We start from the raw sequence: 19390 nt of genomic DNA, 5'->3' as shown, positions 1-19390 counted from the left end.
CTGCTACATACTATTGAATTTGCTTAAAGTAATAACTTTGGATAGGCAAACTTATTTCTCATTTAATAACCACATGAAGTACTTAATGCAATAGCTCTTTTATGTGTTTTCAATCTCTCTGTTGCACATGCAGAATGCCTTTGAAATAAATGGCTTCATGTGTTTGTTTAGATTTAATTATAATAAGCCTTAAGATGGTTATGATCTATGATCCTGGCAATTGGACATTACTGCAATGAGTCACAGTTTTTGAACCTTGGATGGTGTGAACAAATCTGTATGAATTTATGGTAGGGCATCATACATAGACTTTCAAATCTGTATGGTTTTATGGAAGGATGTTAATATGATGTTAAATTTCTTTGATTTGTATTTTTCTATCAAATATTAAATTTAAAATAAGATATAAAATTCAATTCAAACCCAAAACGAGGATCATACTCTATTTCAAAATCAATTCTCACAAAATTATTATTTTATTATTACAAAATCACATTCCCTTATTTTTTATTGTATCGTGTTATGTTTTGTTTTATATTTTTGTTATCACACACAACACAACACAGTCATAAGTTCACAGTGGTTTCTCATCATGTTATTCTGATCTGTCTACGCGCAAACTAACTCAAAGCTAACTATTATAGTTCCTAGAATTATTACAACAGCCGAGTAAACAACAGACAAAAGAGGAGCAGGGTACTTCATAGAATGAATAACTATTCTCCTCTCTTATCATTTTTATTATAGTGCAAATTGTTTTCATTAAATTCTTGCTTGTATTCTAGAATAAATATTCTAGATATGTATTGAGATTGTATTTGAATCGATTTAAAAACACCTCATTGATTGAAATTTTTTAAAACTAATTGTCATTGAATTTATTCATTGGATGTACCAGATGATTCAAACAGTCTACTAATTTAAAGTTGCAGTTTTATTTGAAAATACGTAAAAAGGAATCTGCATCAATATGGAACAGGACAGTAGCTTTAAAGAAACAATTTGTCTAAATTTAAGCTTAAAGAAACAATTTGCTCATACAAGTCAAACTTAATCAATTCTAGAAACCAACATTCTTACTACACAATTCAATATAGAGTTTTTTTTTCCTTTTTGTCTTAGGTTTTTTTGTCTTCTTCCCGGCTTCTTTCTCAAGGACTTGTGCCATAGAACATTCTTCCTCTTCTTCACCCAAGTTAGGGGCTGACTTCTTTGTCTTCACCTTTTTTTTGTTCTTCTCTGCTTCTTTCTCCAAGTCATCCTCCATAGCACATGCAGCCTCTTCTTCAGCCAATGTCAGAGCTAACTTTGTCAAGTTTTGAAGCAACTCATTGTCCTCACGCTTCAAGATGTCTAGCAACACTTTTACTCTTTGAATCTCCATGAAATCATCTTGCTCTTCATTTGTCATCATATCCCAATGCTTAAAAAAATCCCAAATTGCAGCTTGCTTGCTATCCCATTTCTCAATATATGTCAGAACAAATAGCCCGCATGATTTCCTATCATGTTGTAAAGGCAATTTCACATCCTCCCAACTCCATTGACTAAAGTCTATAGGTTCATTTCTCTTAGCATTTATCAACTCCATCCCATATCTCACTTTCCACTTCCCCCAGTTATCCCATTCATCTTCTTTTCGAAGTGTGAACCTTTCACAACTATTCAGAAATCCGAACCTCTGTTCTTTGAAATCAATCACATATGCAGCATAGTGACTCTTCAAATAAACTGGGAAAAACCACTGTAATGATGAAAAGAAATCATGAGTACAATAATCAACATGGAACTTAATACTATCAAAACAGATTACTCAATACAGATTACTCAATACAGATTACTCAGTACAGATTACTCAGTACAGATTACTCAATACAGATTACTCAGTACAGATTACTCAGTACAGATTACTCAATACTATCAACATATTAATCAAAACAGATTGCTATAGCTAACCTTGTAATTAATCAAAACAGAGTAATCAATACTATCAACATATAAGAACATGTTCAAGCCATATATTGCCCGACATGGAACTCTTAAGAGCATGTTAGAATTAGAAAGCAAAAAATCTGAAGTATTATTTTAAACAACAGCTTCTAGTATAATTTGACAGCATCAACATTTCAACTTTTTTGGAAGCTCTCTCACTTATCATATCCATAAACATGTTTAAACTTATAATTTCCATAATTAGAAAACCCATATAATCGTTTAGTTGAAAAGCTCTCGTGAAGTTGTGAGTTAGAAACTACTCTAAACAAAGCTTACAACGTCTAAGGCTATATCCTATAGTAACAATAGTAAATAATACACATGAGAGATAACCATATGTCATGAACAACAACAACAACAATCTATGAGGCAACAACATAGACATAAATACCAGACACAAAACAAACACTAACAGATTCTGATTATAATCAGAGGAAAAAAAGTGATCAAACGAAATCAAGAGTGTCTGTAGCGGACACCAACGCGTGTTGGTGCTGTCAAATTTAAATAGAGTTAATTACCAATTCAACTCCTGAAACTTACGAATAGGCAAAAAAACCCAAATTTTGAATGAAGTCGGGAAAATTGGTCTTTTTGTTAACTTGTAAGGACTATTTTGACAGTAACTGATATAATTCAAAGACTAATTATCTAGTAAGTGATAATTTAAAGACAAAATTGATAGTAAGTTTTATAATTCAATGGTTAATTTCTAAACCCAACAATGACAGCAATCAGCCCCCTTAATAGCAAAATAATCGAAACTTTTTTCAGCGGGACGCACGATCTGACCAAATAGTATTATATGACTGGTAGTGTTTATCTCATTTGACACATTATCAGTTCCTTTCGTTGAACTTTTCTCAAATGAACTATCTTTCAAAGAGTTACTGAATTCTACCTTTGATATAGCAGAAATTCTTTCTATATCACTTAGTATGGCAGATTACTCAATACTATCAACATATTAAACATTATTGAATATTATCCTAGCACAATATATTTACAATATGTTCGCACAAATATTAAGCAAAAATGTACTTACATATTCAGGATTTTCCACGTCTATATCATTAAAATCCATGTATTTGAGCTGTCTTATTAAATCTTCTGCATACTCGGCCACTACATGGGCTTCTCTATGATCCTTTTTGCGTCTAGTGATCTTGACGCCATGCTCAAACTATGTGCAAATAATTATAACAAAATACATTTAATATGGGAATTTAAACAATGAAGATATTGTAAATTTTAGTTAATTAAAACTAATCAATATGTGATACTTACTTCATATGTAACCGGGAATATGAACCTTTTCATCTTTCCTTTCATCATCTCTTTTTTATTCAAGAAACCAAAATAGTTTCCAATGACATCCCCCTCTAACTTACAATCCTTCTTGAGACAAAATAAGGATCCCCTGTTAAGGTTGTCTAACATCTTGCATTTGTCTTGGAACAATACCTCCCTTCATGTTAAAATCATTATCAATTAGAGATGAAATATAATGAATCTCATTTAAAAATTGAAGTTAAAAAAATATTAAATGGCTTGAATTAAAAAATCAACGTACATAGCTCCTCCATTTGCTTCTGCCAATGTCCATGCATAGTTGACCAATTGTGTGTCTTCCTCACTCAATTTTGCCTTCTTCATTTGCATTACATATGGGGATCTAAAGTATTGTGACAATGCTGAGATCCTTTTTGGAAGCGGAATCTGTTCACTTTGTGGTATGTTCTCCATAAGTGTGTATGTTGCCACATCAGATGGTGACTTTCTACTTTCTTCCAATGATATAGGAGTACTGAATCCTAGACTAAAAGAAGGCTGACCCCAATCAGAATCATTCATCTCAGCTGTATCACCATGCTTCTCTTGACTTTCTTTTTCAGGCTGATTTGCATCATCTTCTTTTCCGGGCTGTTCTGCATCATCCTCTTTATCAACTAAATTTGCAGCTTGTTCTTCAAGCCCATGATCCGAATCATTGTCTTCACTCTCAACCAATTCAGGACTTGCATTTCTAGGCTCATGTGCAGCATCCTCTTTATCTCCAACTTCTTTTTCCGTATTAGAACGATGCTCCTTTTCTCCAACTTCTTTTCCTTTTCTCATTGAAGACTCAGCTTCCTCTGCCTGTTTGACCCAATAAGTCTTCCAATCTGCCCAAAACTTCAGCTTTTCATCACAAATTTTTATTTGTTTTATAGCCTGCAATGTACATAAAAGCACTCAAATCAATAGCCACATATTACTCAAACTAAGCATGTATAGCCACATATTAAACATGTACTCTCAAACAGTAATACTGAATACTAAAATAACAATGAATAGCCATATATTATGCAATACTCAATACTCAAACTGTAGCACTCAATACTGAATATTAAAATAACAATGAATGGTCATATAGTACACAATACTCGATACTCAAATAACAATGAATGACCATATACTAAGCATTACTCAATACTCAATACTGCTAATATATTACACTACTAAATTTGAATATTGAGTATTTCGTTAAGATATACCTCTTCTAATGCGTAGTCTTGTGGAGCCAAATGAGCCTCCATCATTTCATCATCCACATTTTGTGTCTTTCGCTTTTTCCATTTTCTTTGGATCACTTTCTCTCTACTACGTTTTGCAGTCTCAGCAATTTTGTCATGCATCACTTCATCACCCATGTCTTTTGCTGCCATACTACTTTCTGGAATATCACAATCTTGTTTATCAAGAATGATCACCTTGTTGAAACCTCCCTTCTTCTTTATTTTCTTCAACTCCATGCTCACATTGCCATCCTCCCAATTTCCACAACTTGGTGCTTTTTCAACTATTTCCTTTTGTTTGGTTGTTTGCACCATATCTAAAAAATGTACCTACAATGAAGATATTAAATTTGATTATTAAATAAAATTTAAAGAGGATACATTAAATGAAAACAATATTTTAATAGATTACATACTAGAAGAAAGTGGAAGTCTGCTTTCCCAGAACATGCATCTTTCTTAATCCCTCCGTTGGCATGTTGAATTAAGTGTTGACAACAGTTGTAGCTACTAACTTTCTTTACTTCGCTCAACACTGTAGCATAGTTCAAACTAATCAAGTATGAAGTAGTAGGGCAAAGAATGGTTCCGATAGCCAATAATATAAAACCTTTTGCCCAAGCTTTGTTCTTTGTGATTTCAAAATTCATCAATTTTTCATACAAAACATTGGTATGTATGTGGATCATACTATCATAAGTCTCCCCTATGTACCCGAGCTGCTCCTTAAATTTCTTCACCTTTTCTTTACTTGATTTGTCAACCTTTTCCAAATCAATTATCTTCTTACCCCTTGGCAAATCATATACCCTCTTCACATCTTCTTCTCCAACTGTAATTCTTGCATTTTCATTGACAATCATTCCCCTATGTTTGTCAAAGTTATTTAAAATCCAACTTACAAATACCCCCGGGATAATGGTGATGTTCAGTTTTAACAATCCACCAAATCCACATTCCGTAATATACTTCTCTTTCTTAATACAGTCTTCTTTCTTCCTAGGATCTTTCTTTCCCTCGTTCAACAACAAAACTAATTCTGTCAGCTTCTTAGGAAAACACCTATGCAATATTCTTGATGATGTTTTTTTGCCTTTCTTATTTCTCATGTCAGCACTTCCATCCTCTTCCTCTTCTGTCCCAACTGCAGCAGTATGATCATTCAAGTCTTCCTCTTCTGTCCCAACTGCAGCAGTATGGTCATTGTTGTCAATTCGTGCCGCAGATCTTGTTCTCATATCTGTCCATACAACATATTACTCAATAACAAGAACAGAAAGCAAGGAACAGAATATACTCAATATTAACAACATATTAATCAAATCCAAAAACAGATTACTCAATATTAATAACGTATTAATCAAATCCAAAAACAGATTACTCAATATTAATAACATATTACTCAAATCCAAAAACAGATTACTCAATATTAATAACATATTACTCAAATCCAAAAACAGATTACTCAATATTAATAACATATTACTCAAATCCAAAAACAGATTACTCAATATTAATAACATATTACTCAAATCCAAAAAATTACTACTAGCTTTGTTCCATATTTTTGGTTATAGTTTGAAAAGAAAAAAAAAAATACTAAGTATGAAACCTTTTAAAAAAAACAATACAAGCCACATCTGCTTGTAAATTTTAGAATTAAAAGAAAAGGAAAATTAAAAAATAAATAAATCAATATTTGAATCCTAACAAATCAACATCCAGATTTTATTCTCTAAAAGCATGAACTCATGAAATCTGGCCAGTATTGAACTATGCACAGCTCCTAATAGAATTGTCACCATTAAACTATATCTAAATATATGACCCCTAATTGGTGGCATGGTTGAATTGTAGCTAACTCGTACAGGGCAGGGCCTCCCAAAAAAACTTATGATATGACTATTCTAAACATAAATATTGACAACAAATTACTCAAATCCAAAAACAGATTATTCAAATACTTACTTCTATGCAATATATTTGATGAAGTTCTTTTGCCTTTCTTATTTCTCATGTCAGCAAATCCATCCTCTGCCTCTTCAGTCCCAACTGCAGCAGTACGATCATTTACGTCTTCCTCTATGATTGTAACAAAATCATCAGAATGGTCATTGTTAACAATTCGTGCCGCAGATCTTGTTCTCATATCTGTCCATACAACATATTACTCAATAAGCAAGGAACAGAACATACTACAATAAGATGTCATACTAAGATGTCATACTACAATCCTAGATACTTATGTAGAATTGCTCACTCAAATTCAAATACAGCATGCTATTCTAGATTCACAAAGAAAAAATAAAAATATACAAGCATTTGTTAACAATTTATCTATTTGAAGCATGCTATTCTGTTCCGAAAGTTTCAGATTATACACACATATGAGAACAAGACACATAAATAAAACTATCTAACACGTGTCAAACGATAAAAAAACATATGTAATTACTTCACACGTGTCATTACTTTTCTTGAGTAACTCAACAATTTATTGTGTAACTCAACATGAATTATTAAGTTGTCACAATTACTTGAGTAAAAAAGATTATCACAACATATTACTCAACAAGTATTATGGGAGAAGAACAAGTATTATCAGCAGCAACAAGTATTACTTGAAAAATAGATAGCTAATCCGAATTTAAATCAAAACTTAAAGACATGCTGCATTTGAGGTAGAAAATTTGGGACTGAAATATGATTCAACAAAATCTAAGCACTTAAACAATATTTGATGTGCTCGTCTACTCAATATACTATTTCAATCTTCTATTCACAATGCGCCTGTCTAGAAGCTGGACAATAGTGTGTATACTGATTGTTCTACTTATAGACTCTTCCTTGACAAACTAAGACAACAGTCAACTAACAGTAACTGCAGATAATTTGCCCAGGATTGTTTACAAACTTAACTGACTCCATAATGAATACTACCCATTCTTAGACCCTATGACTGTGGGAGCTGAATAGCACTGGCTGCATTAAATCTACTTACTGATAGGCCATGCACTCATATTTACTAGATCCATTAAGCTCTGGCTGCCTTAAATCTACTTACTGATAGGCCATACACTCATATTTACTAGAATTAATGACTTGGCACAGCACCTATAATTTTAAAAAGAAAAACACACCTAGAGTTGTGTCCCTGTTTTAAAATGGAAACATCGACTTTGAACTAGAACAAAGGCAAATTCATTATATAGTAAATATGTTATATGCTAGAAACTATAGAAAGAAAACCAAAAGGTTCTTTTTCAAGTAAGTAGTTATTACAGCAGTTAGCTGATTTCTTTCCTCCAATATTAAAAATTACATGCAACTATAGTTTTTAGATAATTGATATAAACAAATTCCACAGAGGTACAAAATAAAATCTAACATCACTAACAAAGAAGACAAGTGAATAATGAAGACTGGAGTTTTAGAACTTCCTCCACAGAAGCATATACTCCTTGGAATATAACTTGTCACCGTGTTTGTAAATTGTCTAGTTCATAGTAGACCACTCATTACTCAATACATATTACTCTATTTCATACATATTACTCAAATCAGTCTATCAATAACTCAGCAAGTGACATATAGTGCTCATAGTAGAGCACTCATTACTCAATACATATTACTCTATTTCATACATATTACTCAAATCAGTCTAGTAATAACTCAGCAAGTGACATATAGTGCTCATAGTAGACCACTCATTACTCAATACATATTACTCTATTTCATACATATTACTCAAATATAGCAAAATCGTGACCTAATCTGACCTAATCGTAGTAACTAAAACACAAATTGAAACAAAATCGCGACCTAATCGGAAGAAAGATTTAATCTTACCTAGATGATGATGTTGAAGGTGCTGCGATGGTGGTGGCGGCGAGAGAGAGAGAGAGAGAGAGTGCGATGGTGGTGGTGTCGGCGAGAGAGAGAGTGCGATGGTGGTGTTGGCGGCGAGAGAGAGAGAGTGCGATGCTGGTGGTGGCGGCGAGAGAGAGAGAGAGAGAGAGAGTGCGATGCTGGTGGTGGCGGCGAGAGAGAGTGAGTGCGATGATGGTGGTGGCGGCGAGAGAGAGAGAGAGTGCGATGGTGGTGGTGGCGGCGAGAGAGAATCCGAAGCCCCAAAATCGTGAGAGCGAGAGAATGAGATTAGGTTTCCTTTTTAGAAAATGTTATATATGCCTAATATTCACCTTTAGATTAAAATGTTGATCCAAGGGCAGAGATTATTCTATGCATGGTGCATAGATTATTCTCTATGCACAGTAACTTGACCCTCAAATCAATAATATTGAGTTATTTTGCTAAAAGTCTTTTTTACCTATGGAATTAGAAAAGTTTTAGTACTTTTATTAGAGGGCTTTAAGTGTAATTTCCAGGTACTTTTGCTTTTATATATTAATAATAGATTCCAAATTCACTTTACTATTTGTTTTTCTTTTTTTTTCTTTTTCTGTTACACTTTATTATTTGTTTAAGGAAATATTTTAAAAACCGGATATGTTATTAGTGTCTATATATTTATTAAATAAGTGAATCTAATGTGTCATTCTCTAAAAAATATTATAACACTAATCAAAATTTTAAATTTCTAAATATCATAATTTTTCTAAAAACTATTATAACACTAATAAAAATTTTAAATTTCTGAATATCATAATTTTACATGTTGATTATTTAAATTTCTAAATATCATAATTTCACATGTTGATTATTTAAATTGCAATCATATAGTTATCACAAACAACAAAATAGCACAAAATAAAAATTAAAATAAATTTTGAACTGTTATGAATAAATATTATTGTGGATGTCCATATATATTCTTATGTTTCATCTTCATATTCCCTATTAAGTGGTATAGTAAGGTTATGATTTTTCACCTTCCTAATATCCTATAAATAGAGACCACTTTGCAATGTAAAGTAATCTACTTGAAAGATGATAATACAATATTACTTTTTCTCTTCTTTTCTCTCATTCATCTCTCCTTCATCTATATTGTTTTGGTTAATTTCATAACACGTTATCAGCACGAAACTCTACCGTGTGAGCAATTTTATGATCAATTTGCATAATCATGTTTCTTCTCTTTCGAGTAAGTTTTTAAGATTTTTCTTCATCTTATAGATTAAATTTTAGCATACTATTCTATTATTTTTTTGTCTAAGATTTCATTGGAAATTTTGTTTAATTAACACAATTATATATTTTAAAGTTGTCTATCATCGATAAGTTCTTGAAGCATCCCTAAAGGATTGCTTAAAGAATGATTGTTCAATTTTTATGAAAACAACAATTGTAATTTTCATGCATTCCTGAAGAATTGCATGAATTGCGTGCATCCCTGAATGATTATAAATATTATTATTTTTATTAGTAAACGATTTGTGATTGAGTTCCTGAAGAACTACAAAATGTGATTGAGTTCCTGAAGAACTATAAAAAAATTGTGATTGTGATTGAGTTCCTGAAGAACTACAAAAAAAAAAAAATCTCTTAAACTAATGTTAAGATATCTCAAGAGGATTGCTTAAAGAATTATTTTTCTTAATCGATGTGAATATTTGTGACATGACTTTGAAGGGAATTTTTTTGAGCTTCCTAGAAGGATTATACAAGTAATTGTTTCTTTTTATCACTACGAGGATCCTTTGTGATATATAATTCCCGAAGAATTAAAATTTTAAAATAAGGATTTCTCACACATTAAAATGTTGTATCTAGAATATTAGAAGAATTTCATCATGATATTAATGAATCCCAGAAAGATTGCATCTATACTAATTACATATCCTAGAAGGATTGCATCTGTTATGTTAAAAATTTGAAAAATGATTGCATCACCTATATTATCGAATTCTAGATGGATTGGATCAATAATAGTGAAGTATTCCAGAAGGATTTCACAAAGAAATTTGTGTTTCGATGTAAAAAAAATTGTAATATACTCATAAAATGTTTGTCATTCCAGAAGAATGACATGAGTGACTCTAACACATCCCAGAAGGATGATTATATTTTTGGATTATTGTAATTTTCTAGCATTTGGCTATGTTAAAAACTTATTAAATTTGTTTGAGTATAAATTATTTCATAATTAGAATTATAAATCTATATATTTCATCTATAAATATGTGATGATATAATTTTAGTGATATGATTTTGTATAATTTTGATAATCATATGATAATATGTTCATATGCGTGTGTATGATTAAAATTATTATTCATGGGATACTATCATATTGGTTTTGAATATATTGCCAATCATTACAAAAATTAGATATAGTTCTTGATGCTCCAAAATTAGGATGATCAATGTTTAATTTATGTACTCAATTGTAATACCTCATATTAAACAAAGTCTTATTGATACAATTTCTTTATTCACATTATTTCTAAATATTGATATTTTTAAAACATTGCAATCTATTAAAGAATATATCAATAGTATAAAGTTGCTAAATATTTTAAAGTTGTTATAATAGTGCTTAGATTTCTCATATAAATCTTAATTATACTATTCTTTTCTTTTTACAAGTATAGTGTATGAATGACATTTGTTAGTTCATCTTAAAGGCACACGAAAGTAAGCTCATATTTTGATATAGTCGAGATTTGAATGAACTTTAATCCTTTATATTTTCTTTTTGTGTGTTCTCTTTATGTCTTGCCAAATATTTTCGTCATAGATAATTCACATGAATTATATTGGAAGTATTGAATATCTTTGTATTACACAAATGGACTTGGACATAAAATGTATAATAGAAAAGCTATCGGCTTTTCTCTCGGGCTTGTACTACACTTATATTAGTACAATTGAAGAACATGTCATTGTAAACCAGTAGTTTACAAATTACACTTAAATGTGTCGTTGGTAAAACCGGTTGGGTCATCTCGGATATAATATGATGCGAATAATTTGTATTGAAGAACCAGAAGTTTCTTCAATCCATTAAATTTTTGTGTGTTTCTAAAAGAAAATAAAAATTTGAGAAATTGCATTTTTATGACATTAACTGTTGCATCGACTAAAATATCATGCATATGTCTCTATTCACAACCAGAAGTTTGTGAAATTATTTTCTCAACTAATTAGACTAAGATCTTATTTTCTGGGTTTTTTAGAAATTCCTATATAAGTATCACATATATTATTAAAATTGATATTGAATATCATGTAATATATGTTCATAAAAAGAAAATGGACCCGGAGATCCATTCTTTAGACGTCTAAAGTTTAATTATATGGTTGATACTTATGAGATCATCAATTCTAAATTATATATTTGAAACACCCAAAGTATGATATTAAGATATTTATTCGCATTAAGCCAACTGTATACTATATCTTAGTCCTCCCTAATGTATTCTAATATTTCTCATCTTAGTGAATATTTGGATGTGTTGTGTATATTCCAATTGCTCCAATGTAATACATTAAGATGAGTCATGAAAGAATATTGGAAAAATATAATTAATATGAATCTCAATTTTGAGGATATAATTTGAGCAAATAATCAAATACTTGATTGCAGCCAAGTAGGCTGATTATCACTTGATAAATTAATTTTCCCAATATTAGGGGGAGGGAAATGAACAGCTGAAATCATGAACATGAAGTTCAAATGAACAAGTTAAAATAAACTGTTGTATTGATCCTCGTACAAATCAATATGAACCAAAAGTTCAAAATATTATTCATTTGCAAAGTTTATGAAATAAATTATCAGCTGGTAATACTCCACTCAAAGTGGATTCTCCTATTGGATAATATAATATTGCAAATGAGTTGTAGCTGCGCCTGAAACATGGTATGAAAGTCGGTTCCAATGTTAAAAGTCCTCTACTATGAAAAGAAACTAAAGATGACCCAAGTGAGGATATGAAAATGCTAAGAGCACTTTGATCTAATTTAATTTTCAGTTCCAGAAGAACAAATCAAGTACTTAAAATATGAAATAAAGAGATCTCGATAAATTATGTCATGGATGAAATGCAATGGAACCGAAATTGAGATAACTAAATAAAGTCAATATTGACAATGTCTTTGTATACAATATAGCGCTAAAAGTGATCAATGATAACGAAGATCATGAGTCAAAGTCTATTAAAGATTGTAGACTAAGTGAGAATTGGCCAAATGAATATATTCAATTACAGAAGAATTAAACTCACTTTACAAGTGACTCACTTTTGGACCTGTAGTCCGAACACCTCAAGGTGTGAAACCAATTAGATATAAATGATTTTTATGAAAAAGAAACATAAGAATGATATAAAGTTTGATTTATTGCTCAATGATTTTCACAAATACCTAAGATTGATTTTGATAAAACATATCCACCTGTAGTGGATTCAATCGATTTTTTTTATATTTAATTAGCCTTGTAGCACATGAAGGGCTTAATTTGAACATGGTGAATGTTATGACATCTTATTTATATGGTTCACTTAATAGTGACATTTACGTGAAACTCCCTGAAGGGTTCAATATACCAAAGGCACGTAATTTTGGATCTCGAGAAAACCACTCCATCAAATTGAACAAGTTTCTCTATGGATTGAAACAATCTAGACGCATGTGGTATGATCAATTTGTCCTTTTATTTTCATAAAATGATGTGGAAAAATATTTGCAATAATAGTTGTCTATGTGGATGACATAAGTATTATTGGAACTCCTGAAGAGCTTCCAAAAGCTATAAATTGCTTAAATAAAGAGTTTGAGATGAAGGACCTAGAAAAGACAAAATATGTCTAGGTTTGCAAATTGAGCATGTGGACAAAAGAATATTTGTACATCAAGAAGGCTATATAGAAAAGTGTTGAAATGATTCTATATGAACAAATGTCACATGTTGCCTACTCCAATATGGTTGTTAGATCATTAGATATGGAGAAAGATCTCTTTAGGCCTCAAGAAAATGATTACAAAAATTGTTTGGTCCTGAAGTACCATATCTTAGTGCAATTGGAGCACTAATGTACCTTGCTAATTATACACGTCTCGATATATCATTTGTGGTCAATCTATTACCAAGATACAATTATTCGCCTACATGAAGACATTTGAACAGAGTCAAACATATACTTCGTTATCTTAAAGATGCTGGTTACTTGTCTGATTCTCACAATGGTAGATCAGAAAGAGGTTATTTGTTTACATGTGATGGTACAACCATTTCATGGAGATCTATGAAACAAATCATGACAACAACTTCATAAAGTCTTGCATAACTATTAGCACTACATGAAGTCACTTCGAAGAAGACATTTTAAGAGACTACTACAAATAATATTGTCTCACATATAAATGTATATATGAGGGGGAGAAATAAATATTTTCTGCACTCTTTTTCCCTTCACCATGGTTTTGTCTCACTGGGTTTTTCTGATAAGGTTTTTAACGAGGCAGTTCACAATCAAAGGATATTGTACTCTTTTTTCTTCACTAGATTTTTTCCCACTGGGTTTTCTCTAGTAAGGTTTTAACAAGGCATATCCTCAATGGACATTCAAGGGGGAGTGTTATGAATAAATATTATTGTGGATGTCCATATATATTCTTATGTTTCATCTTCATATTCCCTATTAAGTGGTATAGTAAGGTTATGATTTTTCACCTTCCTAATATCCTATAAATAGAGACCACTTTGCAATGTAAAGTAATCTACTTGAAAGATGATAATACAATATTACTTTTTCTCTTCTTTTCTCTCATTCATCTCTCCTTCATCTATATTGTTTTGGTTAATTTCATAACATGAACAAAGTCTAATTATAAAAAGAGGGAAATTTATTCCTAATAAATTTTAAATAAAATTTATTTATATTTTAATATTATATTTTTAAAAAATTATTAAAAAGGTGTTGTTTTGTTTAAGGAAAAAAAGTATGTATTTAATCCTGGTTTTTCAAAATCGTCGATACATGGGTTTTTATTAAGTTTGACCGATTTTGGTTGGTTTCCAATAGTTCATTAGTATACTCGATCCAACAATCCAATCAGACTGATAACCCCTTTGATTAATGATTTAACCGGTTGATTCATTCTAATTTTTTAAATATTAATTTAAAAAGTACTTTATTACTTTAATTGGGAACGCATGGTTAAATAATTTAAATTATTTAAATAGGTATGCTACCTGAAAATAGATATGCTCTAAAGTTTAAAATAGCTTAAATTGTCATAAGAAAAAATAAATAATATGTCATTATCAAAATTATTTTAAAATTTAAGTGTCATTTGGAGAAGGCATAAAAGTGAATGAGAAATTGGCTTGGTTATTCATTAGAAATAAGGTTAAAGTCTGTTTCTGTCCGTATAAATTGTTACACGGTTTCATTTACATCGTACCATTTCAATTTCAATGCAAGTGGGTGGGCGCAAAAAACCAATGCACATGAATATAATAAAAAGCTTAAATATTCTTTTCATACCCATAAATCAGTGTATTTTTGTTTTTCGTCTCTGTATTTTTATTTTGGAGATAAAGTCCTCAAATATTAAATTTTATTTGATGTTAGTCCCTAATGTAAAAATTTGCAGGAAAATTCATAGGTTACCTGCAGATTTTCTTTCGAATTTTCGTACGGATTTCAATTTTAAGGACGAAAATAAAATGATTTTAACATTCAGGGACCATTTTCAAGAAAAATAAGACACAGGAACGAAAATAAAAAACACACCAATTTACAGGGACCAGAAGACTATTTAAACTTAATAAAAAATTAAAAAAGTAGATTGTACAGTACGGTGTATACGTCATAATTTGGTGTCATTATGTGATTTATATTAAATGATTTAAATTGTTTAAATTGTCATCCAATAAAGAGTAAATTATATGTCATCTTATCAAAATTATTTTAAAATTTAAATGTGATTTGGCGGAATATGCGTTAGTGATTGATTAACAATATAAGAGATAACAATAGAGAGAGTATGGGTAGGGTACTTTAGTACTTATCTCTAAATTTACAAATGAAAAAAATCTATGTGCCCGAACCCATACACGTTTAGATAATAACTTCAGCTAGAGGTAGCAAAACGGACCCGAAAATAATAACTTAACAAATAAATATTTATATATTCCCAAAAATAATAATTATTCCCTATACAAATTAATCCAATAATAATTATGCATATAAAAATATACTTTTATTTAGTTAATTAGTCAAAAAAATTATAAACTATAAAATTATATGTAGTCAAGAAAATATATAAAATTATTAAATTATATGTGAATTATATATTAGTCAAGAATAATTTTCTATAATAATTATTTGCATAATTATTTTTTATATTAATTATTTTTATAATTATTTTTTATAATTATTAAATATTATTTATTATAGAAACCTTTTTTGTATAGTTTATTGAACATTTATATATACTTATAGGACATATAATTCAGTTGATGGATTATTTTTTTTTGAGAAACTTTTTTTTATATATAATTTATTGGACATTTTTATATACTTATCGGTTATCGAATTTTTATTTTAAATAACCATGTATTAGTAAAAAATTACGCAAATAACTATACTTCGGAAAAAATTACGCAAATAACCAAGTTTCAGAAAACTTTGACACCAAGGCGCCATGTGAGATGGCGCCACCCTTGTATCAGATGAAGGGAGGCGCCATTTTGGATGGCTCCTATGTACAACTTTTCTGCAATAAGCCATCTCAGATGACGCCTTGGTGCATTTTCAAATGGAAAATTGAACAAAAATATACAAGGAGGCGCCATATGAGATGGCTCCTCCTCCTAAAAGTTGAAGGGATCAGCGCCATTTGACATGGCTTATTGGGATTGAGTGTGCCATGTCAGATGGCGCCTAGGACTAAAAAAAAGGGAATAAGTCATGTGAGATGGCGCCTTGGTGTTAAGGGTTTCAGAAATCTGGTTATTTGCGTAATTTTTTTCGAAACGTGGTTATTTGCGTAATTTTTTTTTAATACATGGTTATTTTAAAAAAAAAAATCTCGGTTATCGGACATGTAATTTAATTGATGGAAATAAAATTGTTTTTCGTTGAAAAATTAATGGTAATTGAAATAAATAGTATCTTTAAAGATGTATCTCCAAACTAAATTATTGTAAAAAATAATATTTTGTGCGTCCGAAAATGTATCGCTAAAAATATGAGGTATTTTGGAATTTTGACAAGGATATTGGAGAAAGCATAAAGGTGAATGAGAAATTGTCTTGGTTATTCATTAAAAATATGGTTAAGTATGTTTTTGGTCCCTATAAATATTTTAAATTTCATTTTTAGTCCTTATTAAAAAATAACATATTTTATTTCCTATAAATTTTTTATGTATGTTGTTTTAGTCCCTGCTATTTTTAAAAATTTTAAAAACTGTTTAAAATTTATAATTTTTTGAATAATTTTTTTTTCATACGTGTTTAGAATACTATAAAATATTTCTTTACCAAATTATAATATTTTTTAAAATGAGAAAAATTAAATATGAATTTTTAAAATTTTAAAATATAATGATAAAAGTAATGCAAAACTAGACTTAGAAATTAAATTTTGAGTTTTTTTTTCGATGAACTTTTTATAACGTTCTAAACATTTCTATAAAATAATGATTCAAAAATACACATCGATTTATCAGTAGGGACTAAAATTATATACATAATAATTTTGTGGGGACCAAAACATACAATTTTTTTTAATAGGACAAAAACAAAATTTGGTAATTTTATAGTAACCAAAAACATATTTAACCCTAAAAAATATTTACATGATAAAATTGTATTAAAATTATATATTTTTTGTATTTGTTTTAATTTTATCTTTAACAGTTGTATTAAAATTTATTATTTTTGTTATATTTTTCTAGTTAGATAAATAAATAAATAACAAAATATTAGTAATGTCCTTGATGTTTCAGTATAATGGTTTGAAGTAGTTTATCTAAAATCACTTGTTCCAATCCGGATCATCATACTAATAGAAAAATTAAAAAAAGTAAATGTAATAGCAATAATTCTTAAGTGTTAATACCCTCTAGATAAATATAATAACCACCCTCTAGTTAAAATCACGTGTTTCTATACAAGAATAACAAATTTTCACATTTGTACACACAAACCAAAACACAAGTATCCCAACCTCCATGGTGTCACTGACAGACACAAGCACACTTTTTTTTTTTTTTTTTTTTTTAGAGATGTCGGTGCTACAAAATTTCCAATCCAACATGTATGCCATTGAATTGCTTGAAACAGAAACTATTTAAAGACAACTGTGACATCAACGGTTCATTTGTTTCCATATGAATCATCCCTACTATTGTTTTTACATCATTGTAAAACATCTCTTTCAAATTCTCTATAGACATTACTTCCATCATTTTGTTTCACTTCTCTGCTTCTGACAAAAGTTGATCAGATTTCACTGAAATATGCCCTTAAGAACATGTTTTTAAGCTCTTCAATCCTTTAAAATGAATGAACGCATGATATAAAACAATAAGTTTGTGATGTAACACCACCTTTCTTGGGACAGATTTCATTGGAGCAGGATTCAATGATTGCAAACAACATATGATACCTCAAGAATCAAAATTTAACATCGGACTGTCAAACCTCAACATTCTAATAATAAGTTGCATAAGAATTCACTAAACACAACTCAATCAAAAATTCATGGAAAATAAGACAAGGTTCTAAAAATGGTAAACTTTAGCATTGGCAGTCCAGACTACTAGTAAAGAAACTTCCCAAACAGTTGGAATTTCCACTTTCATTGCGGTACGCCACTAGTCGCCTAATTACGGTATTTGGCTTGCCTTAATTGCAGCTTCCAACACCTTCATTGTGTTGGGTTTGAAGGGGTGGAATTAGTCTCACAATGCTTGAGATATGGCAAATGTGGTGTTTATAAAGCTTGGGCGACTCTCAGCTTACAAGCCGGTTTTGTAGGAATGAGTTAGACTCAATCACACATTCTTTCATTATCCAATCCTAATCCTAATTGTAGATGATTTTAGAACCTTATTAATTCTTGAATCAAACAGAATCGGAAAAAAAAAATCCTATGGGTCTAGCTTACTAATATCATGCTAGTACAATTTTGGGGAATCAATTCATCCTAAAGCCGTACAAAATTTTTTTATCAAAGTTTGTACATGTTTTATGAACAATTTAAACCATAAACTGAAGATAACATTCTGAAACATATAAGCTTAGTAAGACAACAATTAAAACACATAAAATAAATGAAATTACCTTATCTATCCCAATCAATTTAGGAGCTCTATGACCACCCCTTAATCAACTCATCATCCTATAACAAATGCCTCTTCCTACGTTCAATTATGAATCATAAATTTTGTCCTAAAACTGCAGAGTCAGAAATATGCAGCAAAACAGATACTGAAAGATAGTATATTTCAGAACCACTTATTTGCAGCAGAAGCACTAGCATGCTTATCTGTTCCAATTACATACATGCACTGACTTGGTAGATTTCAGAAACTCTTTGGTAGTTTGAGTCTCTAAGCCTCTGCTGGAATGCTAAACATCTGCTGTATTAGCCTTCTTGCTGTTAGTTCAGTCTTACAATAGACCTCTACTAATCATTTCACAAAGAAGTTTTTTCATCTTTGTCAAATAAAGAACGGATAATTATTTCTATTTAGATTTTATAGTAGCAAGTTATAGTAACGAGAACAAACATAAGCTGCAACTGCCAGGTTCAATTTCATTTAACTAGACAGAGAACAAGATGTGTCATATTCTGGCTGTCAAATCATTTGTTCGAAGTTTTGCCCACAATGAATCGATAAATGTAATTAAA

This window comes from Vicia villosa, linkage group LG2, assembly GCF_029867415.1.
Source record: "Vicia villosa cultivar HV-30 ecotype Madison, WI linkage group LG2, Vvil1.0, whole genome shotgun sequence".
Classification (NCBI taxonomy): Eukaryota; Viridiplantae; Streptophyta; class Magnoliopsida; order Fabales; family Fabaceae; genus Vicia; species Vicia villosa.
Note: the sequence above shows the minus strand (reverse complement) of the source record.